Source organism: Rhinopithecus bieti, unplaced genomic scaffold (assembly GCF_001698545.2).
Source record: "Rhinopithecus bieti isolate Rb0 unplaced genomic scaffold, ASM169854v2 scaffold_5333, whole genome shotgun sequence".
Lineage (NCBI taxonomy): Eukaryota > Metazoa > Chordata > Mammalia > Primates > Cercopithecidae > Rhinopithecus > Rhinopithecus bieti.
The window spans coordinates 1118296-1139789 of record NW_016804678.1 but is presented as its reverse complement, the minus strand read 5'-3'; positions in this window follow the sequence as shown (position 1 = coordinate 1139789).

The following is a 21494-nucleotide window of genomic DNA, read 5'->3' as shown; positions in this document are numbered from 1 at the left end:
CTCCTGCTTATGGAGAACCTTGAGCCCAAACCAGGCCTGGGTTCTATGGGTGGGAGACAGGGAGTGATGGGCAAGGCTGGAACAGCAGTGTGTTCAGGGTTGGGGGATGACAGCTTCTGTTGCTGACAGTCACAGTAGAGAGCATGGTTCCTTGAGCTTCTGAGCCTTCCCCAAACCCTGCTTGCCTGCAGAGAGGGCGTGCCTGGTGTCCATGTCTGGCTGGGCCTGCACTGTCCCCCTCTGAGAAAGACGGGCCCCCTCTTGCAGATGCAGCAGTGCCTTGAGGGTAGGCACACGATCCAGTTCCTGATGTGTCCAGAAGTGCTAAGCAGCCTTCGCAAGAGCTCCATGGGTTCTGGTGCAGGGCAGGAATGAGACCAGACCTGGGATCAGACAGTCCCAGTGCAGTCCCACCTCAGCCACTTCCAGCCATGACCTTGGGCTGGCATTCAACCTCCATAAGCCCCTCTCTTCTCTCTGATCAGGCACAGATTGTAACAGGGATCTTTTAGAGTAAATGTGATGAATAAAGAATGTAAAATGTGTGGAAGCAGCCAATTGGAGGCCTTAGAAATGCCAGATTCTTAAAAATATCCATGATTACTATCGTAAAGAAACAAATTTAAAAACATTTCTTGGGCCAGGCAGGGTGGCTCACACTTGTAATCTCAGCACTTTGGGAGGCTAAGGCAGGAGGATCACTTGAGTCCAGGAGGTCAAAATCAGCCTGGGCAACACAGTGAGCAAGGGCTTGGGTGTAGGTGGTTTTTTGAGAAACGAAAGGATCCAGGAAACATAAGTAAGGGAAGGGGAATGAAATGCAGAGGAAAGCAGGCAGCACAGAGTTTGATCTGAGCAAGCAACCACTGTGGGCAGCCAAGGGCCATCCTGCTGGGGCCTTTATGAGCCTTGGAGCATATGCCCAGATCCCCTGCCATGGCAACAGACCCTCACATATACAGTCCAGTGCTCCTCAGCAAGGTTGCCCAGACTACTCAATGGCGAACCTTTTCAACAGATGATGCTGGGAAAACTGGATCTCCACATGCAAAAGAACATATTTGGGCCCTTACCTCACACCATATATAAAAATTAACTGAAAATAGATGGGAGACATAAACATAAGAGCTAAAATTGTAAAACTCTTAGAAGAAAACACAGGAGAAGAACTTCATGACATTGGCTTTGGCAATGATTTCTTAGATATGACACCAAAAGTACAGGCTACAATAGCAAAAATTGATAAATTGGACTACATTGTTTTAAAAATTCTGTGAATCGAAGGACACAATCAACAGAGTGAGAAGGAAACCAGCAGAATGGAAGAAAATATTTGCAAATCATGTATCTGACAAGGGGTTAATACCTAGAATATATAAAGTACTCCTACAGCTCAACAGCAACAACAACAACACACACACACACACACACACGCAATTCAAAAATGGGTAAGGGATTCAAATAGACATTTCCCCAAAGAAGATATATAAATGGCCAAAAAGCACATGAAGACATGCTCAACATCACTAATCATTGAGGAACTACAAATCAAAACCACAATAAAACACCACTTCATACCCATTAGGATAGTTGCTATCAAAAAAGCAGAAAATAACAGGTGTTGATGAGAATATGGAGACATAGGAACCCCTGTGCACTGTTGGTGGGAATGTCAAATGGTGCAACCACTACGGAAACAGTACAGTGGTTCCTCAAAAAATAGAACTATTATTTGACCCAGAAACTCCATTCAGGGTGTGTGATCAAAAGAATTGAAAACAGGGATTCAGGCCGGGCATGGTGGCTCATGCCTGTAATCCCAGCACTTTGGGAGGTCGAGGTGGCTGGATTATTTGAAATCAGGAATTTGAGACCAGCCTGGCCAACATGGTGAAGCCCCGTCTCTACTAAAAATACAAAAATTAGCCGGGCAGTAGTGGCACGCACCTCTAATTCCAGCTACTTGGGAAGCTGAGGCAGGAGAAACACTTGAGCCTGGGAGGTGGAGGTTGCCATCAGTGGAGATCATGCCACTGAACTCCAGCCTGGGCAACAGAGTGAGACCCTGTCTCAAAAAAGAAAGAAAGAAGGAAAGAAGGAAAGAAAGGAAAGAAAGGAAAGAAAGGAAAGAGAGAAAGAGAGAAAGAGAGAAAGAGAGAGAGAGAAAGAGGGAGGGAGGGAGGGAGGAAGGAAGGGAGGGAAAGAAAGAAAGAGAAAGAAAAGAAAACAGGGATTCAATTGGATATTTGTACACAATCCAAAAGCAGTATTTTTCATAATCATATTTTCACAATGGCCAAAAATGTTGATGGATGACTGAACTAAGTGTTGATGGATGACTGAATTTATTTTTCCAAATGTGGTCTATACATACAATAAACTGATTCAGCCTTATAAAGAAAGGAAATCCTGACCCCTGCTACAGCATGGGTGAACCTTGAGGACATCATGCTGGGTAAAATTAGACAGCCACAGGAGGACCAACACTGTATGATACCACTTATATGGGGTACTAGAGTGGTCAAATTCATAGAGGCACAAAGTAGATTGGGGGTGTCAGGGGCTAGGGCAGGGGGATGGGAAATTGTTTAATGGGCACAGAGGTTCAGTTTTATAAGATAAAAAGAATTACGGGAGGCCGGGCACGGTGGCTCAAGCCTGTAATCCCAGCACTTTGGGAGGCCGAGACGGGCGGATCACGAGGTCAGGAGATCGAGACCATCCTGGCCCTAAACACGGTGAAACCCCGCTCTCTACTAAAAAACATACCAAAAAAAAAAAAAAAAAAATAAAAAAAAAAACTAGGCCGGCGTTGGGCGGGCACCTGTAGTCCCAGCTACTCGGGAGGCTGAGGCAGGAGAATGCGTAAAACCCGGGAGGCGGAGCTTGCAGGAGCTGAGATCCGCCACTGCACTCCAGCCTGGGCGACAGAGCAAGACTCCCTTCTCAAAAAAAAAAAAAAAAAAAAAAGAATTACGGCCATACAGTGGCTTGCGCCTGTAATCCCAATACTTTGGGAGGCCAGGGTGGGCAGATCACTTGAGGCCAGGAGTTCAAGCCTAACCAACATGGTGAAACCCTGTCTCTACCAAAAAACACAAAAATTAGCCAAGCGTGGTGGCACACGCCTGTAATTCCAGCTTCTTGGGAGGCTGAGGTGGGAGAATTGCTTGAACCGGGGAGGCAGAGGCTGTAGTGAGCAGAGATCATGCCACTGTGCTTCGGCCTGGGTGTCACAGAGTAAGACCCTGTCTCAAAAGAAAAGAACTCTGGAGTTTGGTTGCATAACAATGTTTATGTACTTAAAGCTACCAAATATAAAAATGGTTAAGATGAAAAATATTATATGTATTTTGCCACAATCAAATTTTAAAATAGGCATTAGATATTATAGCGTTAATGACATATAACTTAAGGATAAAAGAACTGTGCAAAATAAAATAAAACAATACAAACACTTAAAAAAAAAAAAAAAAAAAGAAGTGCCCCCTGTGAGGCTACAGGACAGAGAGACTGGGGTCTTTATCCACCAGCTCGGTTCTTCATGGGCCAAGGACTTTTTCCAGGGCATTCCATCCATGAACTTCCAGCCTGCCCTGTCCCCAGGCTGCTGAGCCCCTCTGGCAGGCACTCGAAGAGGTGAGCAGTCTGTGTGCACATGTACAGGACATGTACCCCAGCCCGGGGCCTCGCAGAAGTGGCTGAGGACCCACAGTGGGCATTCACAGGGCCTACCCACCCCCTTGGCACTCTGCCCACTCATTCAGTCCTCACAGAAGGTGACTGTGGATCTCTCCAATGTACAGATGAAGAACCTCACTCAGAGAGGTTGAGTGACTTGCCCAAGGTTGCACAGTTAGGAAGTCACAGATGCGCAACCAGGTGGTGGCTCCAAGTCTGTTCTCTTAGCTTCCATGCTGTGCTGCTCCCATGGATGGAGACCCAAGGGTGTCCCCACTAATGCTGGCTTCTGGCATCATTTGGCCACAGTCTCATTGCACGGCTGACTTACACCTGACCCATGTGGCTCACAGACATCCCAGAGATGAAAAGGAAGCAGAGTACCCCCAGGAAGTCTGGTTTTCTACAAAGGGCAACTCCAGGGCTTGTGTCTTGCTGTCTGTGGTCGATGGATCAGAGAACAGCCCAGCAACTGTGGCCCCCACCAGCCCGAGTGCGGCCCACTGCCCTATTGATTCTGCGAGGCCACAGACCCCTCGCCCCTGCAGAGGGTCAGCTGGTAATCACGTGGCAGCCGCACCAGGCAGCAGGAGGCAGACAGCAGGGCCTCCTCTTGGCAGCTCTTGGTCTTTAATTAAAGCATGCCCAGCCTGGGGCGTGGCCGGCAGGAGGCAGGAGGTCAGTGCAGAGGAGGCTATGGGCCAGGCTGCAATTAAATCTTTCTCCTGCTGTCCCTCCAGGCAGGCCACAGAGCAGCCTTCCCATCTGCTGCATTGGGCAGTGGTGTGAGGGACAGGGAGGGGCTGCTCCATGTCACCCACTCCCACCCATGGGGGCTGAGCTACTGTGCCCCAGCCCCTAGGGGTTGTCCATGGAACTGGACAGGGTATTTCTTGAGGGTAAAGCAGGTGAAGGTCTGGGGCTCTGTGAGGAGGCCTTCAGAGATGGGGGTCTCCCCACTCCCTGTGCAACCGGAGCCCAAACTAAGGCGGGGATGGACTTCGCCCTCAGACTTGGGGGTTGGTCACAGTTAAGGAGGCGAGAGGCCATCCCAGAGGAAGGTCAGCTCAGGAGGCTAGGGCCTCTAGGTTAGGGGGCAGGGGACCCCAGTCCTCAGCCTCACCTGGGGTGTTCAGGGTGGGGTTGCCATAGTGCCTGCAGGCTCCTCAGATGAGAGGCCTCTCTCAGCTGCAGCCTCCACTCTTACCCCCTTAACCAGAAGGGAACAGGTCAGTGTGGCCTCCTTAGCTGCTCCCCATACGAGGCTGGCTGACCTACTTTAGGCCCCAGCCACAGCAAAATCATGGTCTGGTAGCCCCTCCCCAGATGACACAAAACTTCATTTCTTAATTTAGTCCTGAGAAAACCAGCTTTGGAACCCAGATTTCTGTTCAGTTCATTCTGCTCTCTCTCTCTCCGTCTCTCTCACACCCTGCCAGCCTCAGGGCCTTTGCATGTGCTGTGCCTCTGCCTGGAGTCCATTCCGCAGCACTCTGTCTTTGATTGCTGCTGAAATGGCCCCTCCTTAGGTCAATCTTCCTTGACAGTCCCTCCCCAAGATGAGGTGACGGCTCCCTTACTAAGCTCCCACAGTACCAGGGACCACTCCTTCCAGCTGTCTCTCATAATCATGATAGTAAACATAATAGACAGTTACTGCATATGAGGCACTGGTTTAAGTCCATTATGAGGAGCATCTAACCGATTAATGCCTCACAACGACCCTATAAGGAAGGTAACCTTGTGGTGGCAGATGGCAGTAGAGCCCATCCGGAGTCCACCCTACACCCGACACCCACAGGGAACTGCCTGGAGCAGCGAACAGTAGAAGGCTCAGAAGGACACTGAGCATCACCCAAACCCAGGTCCTAAAAGGAGGGTGTGGCACCCTCCTGCCTCCTGTGGTGCCCTCCTGCCTCACTGACTTCCTCTGTCCCTGGGGACCTTCACACTGGGAACCCAGCCACCCTATTACAAGGGGGCCCAGGCCATGAAGACTCCACATGCAGGTGTTCCAGCTAAAAGCCCCCTCTGGCCCAACACAGCTACCAGTCATGTGTGCATGTAAGCCTTCACATGGCTCTGCCCCTCGGCCCCCAAACCCCCACCTTCAGGTCTTCCAGCTGAGGTCCCAGAGATCACAGAGCAGAGACAAGTCATGCTCGCCTTGCCCTGTTTGAATTCCCAGCCATGGGAAAAAGGAGAAATGTTTGGAGGCGAATTTCACACAATGGTCTGTCATGGCTGGTTAACGTCCCCACTTAATACGAGAGGAAACGGAGACACGGACAGGGTGGGCAGCTGGCCAAGGTGACACAAACAGTGGGGTGGATTAGCCTTTGTTCATCATTTTCATTCCTCCCCACCGCAGTGATGCGGAGCTCACCAGTGTGACCTGCACTGGCCACTGGAACATGGTCAGAGGTGGAAGGTGTGAGTTCTAAGCTGAGGCTTTAAGAGGCACCTTCAAGGAACATCCAAAATCTGCCATGAGGATTGCCCAGAAGAGCTGTCAGTCCAAGAAGCAGGAAGGATGGGCCACCCAGCCAGGGCCGGGGGTGAGGGTAAATGCCAACTATGAGGCCCAGCGCTTGGGGCAGCTGTGACGTAGCATTACTGCATAACTGATGCCACAACTGGCCCGTGCTGTGGCTGTGAATATAGCCAGGGTCAGCTGACCTCAGAGCCTGTCTCGGAACCATTGACCCACATCTCGGGTTTGCAGGTATGCTCCCTGTCCCCTGTCATAACACAGGGATGAGCTGCCCCCAAGCACCCTTCTGGAATCCTAGAACCAGAACATCCAGGAGCAAAATGATCTGGGTTTACACTGTGAAGTTTGCTCTATGGTAATAGCGACCCAAGCGGACTGGGTATGGCCTTCAGTCAGATTCAAGAGCCCCTTGAGAAGGTGGCCCCCAGCCCTGGGCACTCACGCAGCCCCCTGCCATGCCCTATGACCTGGTTCCTATGGGAGCAGCCCTCCCTGGGGGCCCAGTGCAGGGACAGAGCTGGGCTGGCCCTGGGTGGACAGAGGAGAGGGCAGCTATTTGCATCTCCCTTCTTCCTCCCTTGGGGGGCCCAGGGTGAGCAGACCTGCCAGGGCCTCTGCAGGCAATACCCGTGAAAAATACATACAACTCCTCAACCAGGGTACAGGGCCAAACTCAGCTCCCTGTGGCATTTGACACAGTCTCCTGAGAGGGAGGAGGGCACCAACGGGGACCACCTTCAGGGTTCAGCTGGGGGACAGAGGAGAGACCCCCTCCTGCAGCCATCCCTGTGTGGACAGCCCCCACCTGAAACTCTCATAGATTCCATTTCACGGATGAGGACGCCACAGCCCAGAGAGGTGTGTGATGTGCCAGGGTCACTTGGCTGGAAATGAGGAGCTGGAATCATGGCCCTGGTCTGACAGAGCCCTGAGCCGGGCTCTCTGTCCCACCCCTGCCAGCCTTGGCCTCTGGTAACACCATAAATGCACTTGAAAGAGGAACCGGCCATCTGTGCAACTGGACCTAGCCTCAGCCCTCCTCCATACCCTCACCTCCCAGCCCCTTCCTCCCTGCCCCCAGTCATTATCTTCACAGCTGCTATGCCCGCTGCACGTCTCTTTCCCTGTAGCCTGCAAAACATGTCTTTCAACACCCAGCCCAGGTGTCCCCTCCTCCAGGGAGCCTTCTTGGCTCTGTTGCCCAAGCCAGGTGCTTCCTCCAGGGTCCCCCAGACCTGGGCTTCTTTCTTTTACAGCAAGGACCCGACCCCCCTCTGAATTCTAATTATTTGTACACATGTGTGTCTCCCCCAACCCCACCACCCTGGGAGTTCCTTGAGTGCAGGCATAGAACTTTGTGTTCACCTCTGTGTCCTCAGCCCAGCCTGGAGCTTGGTACAGAGCAGACAACAGAAAGAATGAGTCAGAGGTCCCAGTGGACCACTGGCCAGATGCTGCCTGCAGGCCTTGGCAGAAATGAAGCCCCATCACAGATGTAGATTGTAGGACCTCCAGAGGGGTAATTAAGATTTTAGAGTGAGACAGAAACACAGGGACTTCTCTGGTGTCATTAATCAATGTAAATGATGCCACTAACACGCAAAGGATGGTGACAGAATGTCAAGGTCAGGTACTGGTCAAGGGAGCTGTGGGCAGAGGGTGGGGCAGGCAGGAGCTGGGGACCTGGGTTCCAGGGGGATGCAGGGGAGAACCTAGATGGTCCCCTCCAGGCCAGGGAGGGGTGGCCTGCCGGTTGCCTGCCAGCCTGGGATCCCAAGCGCAAGCTCATGACCCCCAGGTCCATGCCTTGCCCCCCAACCCTCCCTTCATTGCGGGATCAGTGAGAGCACTCTGTTGGGCTCCAGGACACTCAGAGCGGTGGCCCGGGGACATCTGCTCCTCTCCGCACACAGGCAACACGCTGGGCCTGTCCGTGGCAGGGAGTGAGTTCAGAGGCCACCCCCACTGCCCTTCTAAGAAGTGTGCCTTTCATCTCCTGAGATCGCCCCCAGGCCAATTTCAGCCTAGGCATTGGATGTGGGGTCAGGAAAGAGGAGAAACCTGTGAGGTATTTGTCCCCACCTCATCCAGAAGCCAGTCCACTCCATTCAGGAGAAGTGCTATCGGGTGATTGCCCAGAGGCCCCAGGGGCCAGGCGGGAGGCCAGTCTGCAGCTCCCTCACCCACAAGGAGGCGGCCCTCCCTAACCTAGTGAGCGTCCTGGGAGCCAAGTCCAGCCAGGTGGCTGTGACAGTTTAGGAGAAACCAGAAATCAGGATTCTTATGTGAAATACACAGATGTTCAAATGTTACCCCAGAAATGAGAGACAAAACATGTGGGAGGGGCAGCAATGCCGGGCCTACAGTGGGGGCTCGGGAAAAAGGGATGTGCAGGAGTGGGGGGTTCCGAGGGCACACACAGCAGCAGTGACCCCTCCCAGGAGAGGTGGACTCCAGGCCAGGAAGGCACAGGCCCAGGCGGCTGCATGGCAGGGTGCCGAACAACCTCTAATCTGAACAACTTCTCTCTGAGGTGAGTGCACCAGGTTCCCTTTCACAGTGAGGAAACTAAGGCACAAGGAGGTGAAGTCACTGGCACAGAGGCACACAGTGGCCTTGGTAAAGCCAGGCTTGAACCCCAGATCCCAGGGACAGCATGCCTAGCAAATTTTCCTAAATACAGTAGTTCCCCCTCATCTGGCTAGCACCAAACCCCACATCCACTACACGTACATTTCGTTTCTGAATTAGGCACAGTAAGAGATGAATAACAACAGCCAATAATAAAACAGATCAATCATGACAATATTGCATAATCATGTCAATGTGGCCTCGCTCTCTCCAAATATCTTCTTGAACTACCCTCACCTATTTTTGGATGGTGGTTGGCCAGGGGTAACTGAAACTGTGGATAAGGAGGAACTACCCCCCGTTATGTGCCTCAGGCATAACAGAAAGACAGTGTTTTGTGGGTTTTGTGGTGGATTTTTTGCACTATGGAATTGCCATCTTCCAAGCCCCCGTCAGAGACTTCCCATTTAAAAGGACTCATCAGCGCAGGCAAGGAGAAGTCCCAGAAAACTCCTGGCAGACCCTTGGGTCACTGTGAGACCCTCAGCCTCTCTTCCTTGGGATTCATGTGACACTAGGGAGGGAGACCCCAAAAATGCCTGAAATGGGATTTTCCTTCCACCTCTGGCCAAGCCTGATTACATTTGGTTTGTTGAACTGTGCCATGTGTCTGTCCAGTCCTATGGCACGGCCCACGCACTGTGCTTCACTGTCACAGCACCGCAGGAGGAGAGGCTTTGTCATCATTCCCTCTGCAGCTGAGGGAATCCCAGCCCAGAGGCTCACTTCAGGCCCAGGGTGCTCCCAGGGGCTGAGCCAGGGCGGAAGGAATGGCCCCCAAGGTCACATGCACACCAAGAGGGGAGAGAGGGGGCCAGGACCACAGTCAGGGCAGGCAAGGGCGCAGTGGTTGGAAGGACACAGAAACATAGACCTTGCATCAGGAAGGCTGTGGAAGGCCCAGGCCAGCAGCAAGGGTGGTGCGACCTGCCAGGATTGTGGCGGATGCAATTTGCCTGGCCTCAGCCCTTGTACCAAAACATAGAATTTTGTGGGGGAGTGGGCACAAAAGTAACTCATACTCAACACAGGAAATCAGAAAAGTGCAGGAAAAACTGCAAAAGAAAATTTAAATTGTTCATAACGATACTAACCAGAAACACACTGTATATGGTTTGGAATATTTCCCACCAACGTGTTTGGGTTTTTTTTGTGTGCAATCAAGATAATACTGTGTACACAACTATCTAATAGGCTTTATTGCAGTAAACTCAGTAGCAGCTTCCCCATTGTGATAATAATTGTGAACACCCACTTGTAATAAGCCCATGGTGTCCCAGCCTGGAGCCACCATGCAGGATTTACTCAGCCTTCCCTTTTACACGGACAGCTATGTTGTCTCATTTTTCACATTCACAAACGACTCACAACAAGAAGAACATAATTGTGAAAAAAGATTTTTCTTTTTTACTGTCTTTTGCATTAAAAAAAATTGGAACATGGAAACAATTCAAAGACTACAAAAGGATATGTAGAAAAAGTGAGTTTCTCTCGTTCATTCCCACTGCCTTTGCATCCTGAGGCAGCAGCTGGTCCTGGGCACTGCGTCTCCTCTAAGAGGCTTTCCACACACATCTAAACACACGTACTCCAACACTCGCTCCGTTTTCTCCACAATCCGCAGCATGCAGCCTACTGTGTCCACCTCACATACACACTGGACCTTGTCTTCACTGGGATGTCCAGATGAGTGAGTGGCTACAGAATAGCATGGCAGATGAGCGTCTGGTGAGCTGACAAGCCAGCTCTCCAGAAAAATGCAGAGCTCTGAGTTGTAGCCATTGCTGATGCCCATGGTGTAAATATTGCACCGTGTCGGGGCCAAGCTACCAACAGTCTAACAACTGGCTGGCGAATTGTCCAGAATACTTAACATTCATCTCTCAAGAGCCAGAATGAGCTGGCTCTAGCCCAGAAGGCTGATAGCCTTTTGTATGGAGGAGTGGGATAAGAAAATGATTGCCTAAATAAATAAATAAACAAAAAGAAAATGATTGCCTTAGGATTGATCCCCAGATGTGGAATTTCTAGATTCAAGGATATAAACATTTTTATTTTAATTTTATTTTATTTTATTTGAGACAGGGTCTCACTCTGTCACTCAGACTGGAGTTAAGTGGCTTGATCATGGCTCACTGCAGCCTTGACCTCCTAGGCTCAAGCAATCCTCCCGCCTCAGCCTCCTGAGTAGCTGGGACTACAAATGTGCACCACCATACCCAGCCTTAATGTTTTTAAGGCATTGGTAGATTAACCAAATTACCACCAGAAAGGCTGGGCCAATTCACATGCCCACCTGCCAAGGCCAAGCATGCCCATCTGAATACACCTTCACTCATGTTGGGTGCTCTCAGGTTTTTAATCTTTACTAATGAATGGGAAATATCAGTGTCATCTTGTGACTTTAATTTGCCTGGTGGGGGGGTGGCGGTGGTTGGGGAGGCAGTCACACCACTGCTGCTTAGCTAAGAAAAGCCAGCTACAGGTGGACCCTACTAGCAGCCCCATCTCTCCAACCTGGGCAGTGGCTCCTGGTGCAGCAGGGTGCAAGGGTGGGATGCCAAGGTCCAAACGACTTTGACAGCCAGTCCTGTCCTAGAGCCACACACAGGAAAATCAGGGCCCTCGAAGGGTCTCTAGTGGACATTCCAATGCCTGGCCTGTCAGCCCCCAGCACTGCTGGGTTTGCAGTAAGTCTAGTCTACGTCCCCACCCACACTTGAGGGAAGTGCACGTAGGTGTGTGTGTGTGTATGTGTTTAAGGTGGGCCCAGGGAGGCAGCAGGAAGAGTCCTTTCCAGTGTTCCTGGTCTCCAGACTCCTTCTCCCTGCACAGCCCCCATGGGTTTATAAGCTCTGAGAGGAGACTGTACTGGGAACAACTATGCATGAAGAAACGGGCTGGGACACAGTACTGCTGGTGCCTGCTTGGACAAGGCCAGGTCCAGAGCTGGAGTGACCCAGCGTGGCCCTGGGGCTGCCCCATTCTATTTAACCAACACCGGGAAGCACTTACTGTATGCCAAGTACTATTGAGAGGCTTTTCTAATATTAACTTTCTTAATGTTCCCAACGGTGAGGAAACCAGAGCACAGAGAGGGCAAGTAGCTTACCTGAGGTCACAGCCAGCGAGGCAGGACAGATCCAGAATTCAATCTCCAGCCTGAATCCAGAGCCTTTGCTTTTAAACACCATAGCTCAGACCAAGCACATGGGGGTTGGAGCCCCAGCTGCCTATCTTCTGACATGGCCTGTGTGTCCTGGGAGCCCCTGTGGCTCATCCCAGGCACCCACGCAACACCTCCAGTGGCTCCTGGGAATCAGGAATTCTGTTCTCCTCACCCCTGCTTTTCCTGAAGTATCAGTAGACACATCCCTGCTGGGGTGCCGCGCCTCTTCTGCACAGGATTGCTCAGGTTGTGCACAGCCTGGAGTGCTTGGATGCACGTGGGGTGGGTAGTGGCCACAAAGGAGCTCCAGGCTGGGGGCTGCAATTCCCAGCTCCAGCCCATGTCCCAGGCATTGTCCACTGAGTCTGTCAATGTCACAGCCTCTCCAGACACCCTCTGGGGCCCACTGACTGTAGGCCACCCTTCCAGGAGGACCTGAGTTTTGTGCTCGAACACAACAGGATTCACATCCCGTTCTGGCCTCCCTCCTTGTGTGCCCTGCTCCCTCAGTCAGCTTCCTCCTCTCTGCAGGGGATAACAAGAACCCTGACTCCCAGGGTGTTACAGGTGGCCCAGCACCCACTGCGCATGGTCGGCTGCTATTCTGGTTGCCCAGTGCCCAGGTCACATCTGTGGTCACATAACTGGGACTACGTGCCTGCCCTGGTCTAAAACAGATGCCTAGTCATCATTCCACTCATACACACCCCAGCCCAAGCCTCTGAACTGAGGTCTACCTGCAGCCCTGCCTAGGGCCCTAACTGTGCTCACCCGGCTCTGCAGGAAGCCCCATTAGCATCACCTACTTGAAGGGAGGATGGACAGGGACCCTACAGCCCCCAGCCAGGAAGGGGAGGTGCTGGACAGAGTATCTAAGGAAAGCCTTTGGGTTCTAAGTTGAGCTTCAGATCAGAAAGCAGGCTGACCGAGGGCAGCTGCCTGTGGGCTGGTTGCTAAGGAAACCATTGGATGAGAATTTCCAAGATGAGTCTGCTCAAGATGCTATTGATCAGCAGAGAGGAAAGGACCTGGGAGAGAACTTCCCGGAGAGAACAAAGAGAGAAGGGGCACGAGGCCAGCTTCACCCAGATGAGCAGTGCAGGCTACTCCACAGGGTAATGGTGGCTGTCTCCTGCATCAAGGCAGTGCAGGTGATCAGGGTGGCCCCCAAGCCAGCCTCTTACTGACATGTGGAGCCACGGTGTCCTTGCCATGGATACTGATCACACTACTAGAACAGTGTGCACATATGGGTGCTGGTGGTCAGTGTGGTTTCTTTTTTTTTTTTTTTTTTTTTGGTTTCTTTTTTTGTTTGTTTTGTTTGTTGTTGTTGTTGGTTTTTGAGACAGAGTCTCACCTGTCGCCCAGGGCTGGGAGTCAGTGGCGGATCTCAGCTCACTGCAAGCTCCACCTCCCGGTTTCCGCCATTCTCCTGCCTCAGCCTCCGAGCTAGCTGGGGACTACAGGCGCCTCCACCTCGCCCGGCTCGTTTTTTGTATTTTTTTTTAGTAGAGATGGGTTTCACCGTGTTCGCCAGGAAGTCTCCATCTCCTGACCTCGTGATCCGCCCGTCTCGCCCTCCCAAAGTGCTGGGGATTACGGTTGAGCCACCATGCCCGGCTGGTAGTGTGGTTTCTAAGCACTCACACGCACAGCTCATGTAGGTCTCAGGACCATTTGACGTCTCTATTACAGAAACACCTGAGGTGGGGAATTTGATAAAGAAAAGAGTTTTGTTTGGCCCATGTTTGCAGGCTGCACAGGAAGCACAGCAGCAGCTTCTGCTTTCTGGGGAGGACCTCAGGAGCTTTCCACTCGCAGCAGAGGCAAAGTGGATGCATGCGCAGAGGTGCACTGAGATAGAGGAAATGATAGAGGTAGAAGAGAGGTGCCGAGCTTCTTCTGAAACACAGATTCTGGCAGAAACTCATGGAATTGAGAACTCACGATCACCGTGGGGAGCACCACGCCACTCATGGAGGACCCCACACTCCAGAACCTCCCACACACCACTCCAACACTGAGGATCAATTTTCAACTGGAGGTTTGGAGGGACTACAAATCCAAACTATGTCATTCTAAGTTCTGTGCCATCACTCCTCACTGTGAGGTGCACGTCACTAAGCAAACAATGCATCACACATGCAGACATGCATGACACATGCATACACATACATACATGCATGTATACATATACCACACACATATATCATATATGCAAAACACACGCTATATATATGCAGCACACAAACATACATGTAGATACAACACACACACATGTACAACAAGCACACTGACTTCCATAACATCCATATGTACATTGATGTAAACTTCCTCCTGCCTGTGCAGAAGGAATCGTTATCCCCACTTTACAGATGAGGGAGATTGTGGAATTTCTGGTGCTGTGATGTGGGCAGGAAGATTAGGGCAGACCCCGTGGGAAGCTGCCTGCAGAAGAAGTGGGGACTGGGAATTCACATTACTGAACATGTGACACAGGCCTGGCACATTACATACATGATTCCATGCATGCAGTGCTGGGCAAGGAGCTGGGACACTGTTCCAGGCTCACACAGGTAAGCCTGGTGCCAGATCCCATCCCAGACTCGAGGCCCAGCCTAGTCCACACTAACCCTGCATGGCAGAGCCAGGTCCTTCGCTACTGGCTCATGCATCTGGGGCATGGATTGGGGACATCAACTTCAGGTATGACTCGGCAGCATTGTCACGACCACACACCCTCTTCTTACCTCGACCTCCCTCCTCCCGGGTCAGCCTCACCCTTCACAGTGGCTTCTCCTTGTGGCCAACAAGATGCCCTCAACATCTGCAGGCACATTTCTCATCCCTTCCCTTAAAACAAGCTGGGGCCGGGCGTGGTGGCTCATGCCTATAATCCCAGCACTTTGGGAGGCCAAGGTAGGTGGATCACCTGAGGTAAGGAGCTTGAGACCAGACTGGGCAAGTAGAAAACCCCATCTCTACTAAAAATAAAAAAATTAGTGCATGCCTATAGTCCCAGCTACTCGGGAGGCTGAAGCAGGAGAATCGCTTGAACCCAGGAGGCGGAGGTTGCAGTGAGCGGAGATGGTGCCATTGCCCTCCAGCCTAAGCAACAAGAGTGAAACTCGGTCTCAAAAAAAAAAAAAAAAAAGCTGGGGAAACTCTTGGGCTGCCCATATCTGAGCCAGTCCCCGCACCTGGAAGGATCACGTGTTCTGACAGACTCAAAACTGGAGTTGAATCTATGCCCAGAGAGCAGACAAGGCGGGCACTGGGCAGGTAGGGCTGACGCAGGGCGCCCTTCCCCTAATGCTGGGTCTCGGTTCCTCCTCCCACAAGAAGGCGTCTTACCTGCAGATTGCAGGAGCACTTGACAGTTTGCAGAGTGCTTTCCCACCCATGATCTGTGGTCCTGCTTGCCTGGTGTGCATAATAACAGCCAATGTTTTGTGGGGACCACCCAACTCTCAGGCCATGAAGTTTTCTCGGTGCTACCTTCATCCCCAGGTCCAAGGGTGGTGAGGTGACCTGGCCTGGCTAATCACTGCATTTCTTTCCTTTGTTCAGTGATGGGTACATGATCTCGGCAGACACAAATAAGGCAAAATCCTGGACTTTGGTAGCAGTTGTTGGAAAGAAAACATCTCTGTCGCTGGTGTAGCTGAAGAGAGGCCACAGCCTGGAGTGGTGATGCCACGGAGACAGCCTGCCCAAGAACAGAGCCCAAACAGAGGAAGGCAGAGCCAAGGGCTGGAGAGGGACGGGCCTGAGGCCATCATTGAAGGGCTGGGGCCCAGCCGCACCCAAGGCCCAGCCCTCTTCTGCCGTGGGTGCCCATACATGCCTCTTTTCTTGGGCCCATTTGAGCCAGCATGCTGTCCCTGCTGCCTGTTGAACCAGAAGAGTTCTGGTGAACACAGCTGCCCAGGACCATCACCACATCTTCAGTGGAGCCTCTGCCAATGGCCAGGATGAAGTTCGTCTCTGCAGGCTTTGCTCACACCCACAACAGCATGTTCCCTGTCCTGCTAATGTCTTTTTCTTGCATGTTCGTCTCCTGTGACAGGTCATAAGCTGCCCAAGGGCAGGGGTCCCATCCCCTCCAGCTGTGAAGTCCTGTGGTCTTAGAAAGGAACTCAAGTTTGGCTGCTTGCTGCTCAAAAAGCCAAATATACAAGAGGCCAGGTGTGATGGAAGGAAAGTGGCCTTATTCAAACACCAGCAGATGAGGAGCTGGCCAGGCATCAGCCTCAAAGAAGCCAACCCAAATCTTTGGGCTGACTGAGGCGGTTTAAACAGGAAACTTTGTATAGGAAGCATGCCGGAGAGGTGCAAGGCGCAGGTCTGCACTCCTTCTTCCAAGGGTTATCTTGAGTCCCTCTGGATACCGGTTGACACTATCTCAATGGCGGCCGGGCTGCAGATTTACCACCTTGAGGTAATCTCTAGGTGGGGGAGAATTCCGCAGCTGCACCTGCATGCTGGCTTGTTTCAAGCTTAGCCCAAGTTTCTAAGCAAGTATGTATTCATAGTTAGATGAGCATGCATGGCACAAGGAAGGGTCTGGTGGGAAAGGGAGGGAAACAAAGAATTTCAAAGTACATTTCAAGGCCATATTCTAAGATTAAAGAAAAGAAGTTCTAAAATGGATTTTAAAGCTGAAGTATTCGGGTACAGACAGGGGAGGTGGAGCAGTGCTCTGCACTGGACGCAGACACCTCAGTTCTGCACTGGCCCTTCAGGTATATGACCTTGGGTAGCACCTGTGGCTCTCTGGGCCCCAGTTCCTCCCTCAAAGCTGTGCTGAGGATTGACTGAGAAGATGCAGCGTGGCACCTAGTTTCGATTTTTACTTACTCATTTCCCAAGTTATTCGCTGGTGCCTTCTGTGGGCCAGGCATGGTTATCTGGGCAGGAACAACGTCCTTATGCTCCAGAGGAAGGGAGAGGAGGTGAACAACTGAACAAGCAACATGAGATCTTTGCAGACAGTGGTGAGTGCTACGTGGACAGGGACCGGGACTGCCCTAGCGCAGCACAACCCGGTAGAACCTTCTACAATGACAGAAACTGTCTCTACTAGGTAAATGTGACTACAGAGCACAGGTGAGGTGGTTGCTGAGGTTGAGGACCTGGGTTTTTCATTGTATTGAATTTTAAGTCATTTAAATGCTAAAATGGATGCTCAAATCCGTTCAGTTATTTTGGAACAAGGTGACTATGGAAGTAGTCTCTTTCAACAGTACATTGTATCAGTCCTAAAAGCAGATCGAGTATTTCCTACAAAAATTTAGCTTCTGAATTGACATGAGTTATACATGTAAAGTACATGAAATTTCAAAGATAGTACAATAAAAAGAATGTGAGAATACAGAATACCTCACTGACATTTTTATGTTGATTATGTGTTGAATAATAATATTTTGGATAAATTAGGTTAAAAATACATGAAAGATAAGTAAATATAAATAGACTTGCAAATATATCCATACATTTAAATTAATTTCTTGTTTAATGTGGCTACTACAAAATTTCAAATTACATTTGTGACTTGCATAATCTTTCTCTTGGATGGGGCTTTGCTAGAGCATTCTTGGAGGGGGCAGTGGTTCGACCAGGGGTCAGGGAGAGCCTCTCTAGGGCGGTCCATGGTTTCCAGAAATGGCCTCACCAGTGTCTCTCATTTCATATGCTCTTCTGCAAGTGACATAGCCACTCCCCATCTATGTCTCCTGGCCTTGAAACGGCACGCACTTGTGACTTCCTGGACCACTAGAGTCCAGTGGAAGCGACATTATGTAACTTGCCAGGCTAGGTCAGAAAAGGTCATGCAGCTTCCTCCTGCTTCCTCCTGTGCTCTCCAGAAGCCCCTCTCAGCACCTGTCCACCATGCTGTGAGGAAGCTAGAGTCCCTCAGGGACACGTGGGCAGGCGCTCCAGTCTACAGGCTCCGCTGAGCCAGATCTGGTACAGCAGAAGCAAGCCATGTGCTCAGGTCCCACCTGGAGTCCTTGCACACAGAATGCCCGAGCAGAACAACATGGTTGGTATGTTCCACCACGGAGCTACTCAAGGTTTGTCACCTGTCCATATTTGCCAGGACATGTGACACAGCGAGGCATTTAAGCTGCATTCTAAGCTTCTTCACAGACTTTAAGCATGGAAGTGGCAGGATTTGACTTTTAATATTTAAAAGATGCCCTTGGTTGCTGTGCTGAGAACTGATGGGGGAGGGACAAGAGTGGAGGCAGAGAGGTCAGTAGGCAGCACCAAGGGGCAGGGTACAATGTGGACCACAACACTCACGAAGCTCCCTGCTAGACTTGCATTGCCTCCCAGGCCTCCCGCAGCCCCACTGTCACCACTACCCCCTCAGACAGATGAAGAAAGCGTGCACTCGGGGAAGCCAAACGACCAATCCAGGGTCACACGGCGAGCGACTGACCAGGAAGGATTTGAACCCTGGTAATCTGGCTCTGAGCCCCTCCTCTGCCCCCCTGCTGTGCCACCTCTCAGGATAGACAGGCCCCAGAAAAGACTGTGCCCAGCGCCATGCCCAGAGATACCAGCCAGGGTCTTGGGCTGGGTAAGAGCCATCACCTGGGACCCATGTGGGTGACCCTGTGGGGCGCTCTGCTCCCCCCAATTCCTGGAAATGTCTACAGCATATCCACTTGCCCTGACCACAGTCTGCCTTTGGTAAGGACACCTGGTAAACCCCACTCAGCACTGGCCTGGCCAGAGCCACCAGGGAGGTGCAGGGAGGATTCTTTCCCGGGAGGCATTGGAAGACCAGAAGCCATTAATATCTGCAGCAGCCTTAGGCAAGTCCTTCTCCTCTCTGGGCCTTAGTTTCCCCATTCTGTAAAATGGGTGGGAAAAGAAAAAAGACCCTCTAAATTTTTTCTCAGCCCTAATGCTCTGGAAAGCAAGAGACCTGAGACCTGGGCTGATTTGTCCCTTGGTTGCAAGTGAGAGAGACCCTGTTCCAAGGAGGAATGGACTGGCTCATGTCACTAAAAAGTCCAGGGATAAACTTTAGGTGTGGCTAGATCCAGCAGCTCACCCAGTGTCATTAGAAACTGTCTTTCTCTCTCCATCCTGAGGCAGGGCCTGCAGGACCTGGCAGCTCCAGCCTTACTGTTTTTGCCCTCAGCTATACCAGAACCCCCAACCACCCCCTGACATGGCCTTGACTGGCTCTTCTTGGGTCACATACCCACCCACTCAGAGACCAATCAATGTCCCCGAAGGGATTAGGATGCTCTTGGTGGCCAGCTTGCTCACACAGCCTGGTTCACAAGGAGATAGAGCCTTGAGACTCCAGCAGTTGGGGTCAGGGGTGGTTTTGAAGGCAGAGGAGCCAGCAGAAGTCCTCTCAGGGCCCTCCTCCTAAGTTGTTGTGAGACGGGGGAATAGGTCATGAATGGTGTGCAGGGTCGTGTGGCCTGAAGTGTCGTCTGGGCCAGCCACCCTCAGGACGGCCCAAGCCCTCGAGCCTGCCCACACCCCCAACCCACAGCCAGTCTGCACACGCAGAATCAAAGACACCCGTGTGACGCTTCCTGCTCAAAAGCCACCCAGATCTCTGTCTCCCAAGGCCCCACTAAAGAGATTACGGGCCTGTCTTTTAGCAGAAACCCTGGGCCTCTGGGCTGGCTCCGCTAATCCCAACAAAGGATAACAGGCCCCTAATTAATTCTCCAAATCTGATGGCAGTGTGAACACCAGCCAGTCCACCCGCCTTAATGAGTTTAATCGACTGGACTTGATGATTTTATTCGAAACCTAGGGCCGCAAATTAAGCTCTTAAAAATGCACTTGAACTTGATTGGCAGCAGTAATCCCAACAAAATCTGTTTAATCCTTGGGCTGCCCACGCAGGAACAGCCCGTGTAGGGCTGTGGGCCTGCAGCTCGAATGCTGGGATCCCCTCCCTCCTCAGCTCCAGGGCTGGGTCTCCTCTGCCTTCTGCCTTCAGGCCAGGAGGGAGGACCAGGAGGGAGAAAGTGCCCCGCCTCACCCCTACCGCCCAGGTGCATGCCTATGTACCCTTCAACCCCGGCCCAGGCTGCTTCTCCAAGAGTCCTTCTCCCATGTTTCCTGTTACGACTCATGGTGCTCCCACTACTGGTGTGACTGACTCTCATTCTCCAGGAGCAGAGCTACCTGCTGCCCATTGCTGGGTCCCAGCCCCCAGCTTAGGTGCTACGGGTTGAATGTTGTTGGAGGCCAGCTTTGCACAGATGGTCCCAGGGACATGGCCCCCATGGCCTCTGTCCTCCTGAAGAAGATGGATTGCAAAATTGGTCACAGGGCTCCATCCTTCTTCTGGAGTCCCTTGCCCCACCATGTGATTCTGACTGGCCTGATTTTGCTTTGACCATTAGCATGGGTGGGAGTGATGTGCCACTGCTCAGCCTATACTTCACTCTCCTTCAGAGCCCTGCCTCTGCTTGACCACAAACTCAGCCTGGAGGCTGCTAGAGGATGGGAGGCCCTATGGAGCCAGGTGGTCCCTGTGGAGGTCATTCTAGAGCAGCCAGCCTCAATGGGACACTGGCTCTTAAACAATCCCAGACCACAGAACTCAGCCCAGACCATAGAGCTCAGTTCAGACCATGGAGCCCAGCACAGCCCAGCCAAGCATAGCCCAGACCATGGAGCTCAGCCCAAACCATGGAGCTCAGCCCAGCCCAGCCAAGCATAGCCCAGACCACGGAGCTCAGCCCAGCGCAACAGAGCACAGCCCAGACCATAGAGCTCAGTTCAGACCACAGAGCTCAGCCCAGCCCAGCCAAACATAGCCTGTGTTTGGACAAACGGAGGCAAGATGGCGCAGTTCCGGGTTCTTCACCGTCAAATTTCCCGCGCCCGGGAAAGACACGGGTTGACTGCAGGCGCAACCTGACCTCCGACGGAGAGAAACCGGAGCCCACCTAGCCACGCCTACTGACCCGCCCCCGACCCGCCTATGTCCCGCCCACTGCCCGCCCACTCCCGGGCCCAGGACATAAAAGCCGCTCCCAGCGGGCGCGCGGAGCGAACTTCCTTGGCCCCTCCTCCTGCGCGGGACCCAGGAACCTCGTCCGAAAATGCCGGATTGAGCTTCCACGGCCCCTCCTCGTGCACGGGACCCAGGAACCTCGTCTGAGAGCGCCGGGGCGAGCTTCCTCGGCCCCTCCTCCTGCGTGGGACCCAGGGACCTCGTCCGAGAATGCCGGAGCGAGCTTCCTCGGCCCCTCCTTGGCGGACCCAGAAACCTTCGTCGAGAGCGCCGGGGCGGCCGAGCTTCTCGCCCTCCCTCGTACGCGGGCCCAGGGACCATCGCTCGAGAACGCCGGTGCGAACCTCCTTGGCCCCCTGCTCCTGTGCGACTGGGAACCTCGCCCAGAACGCGGAGCGACTTCTTTCGCCCTCCACCGGCCAGAGACCGGTGAACCTCGCTCCCTCTTCAATTGGCCTTGTAAAAAGTTTTTTTGCCTTGCTACTGCCTTTTCCTCTGCATTTGCTCGG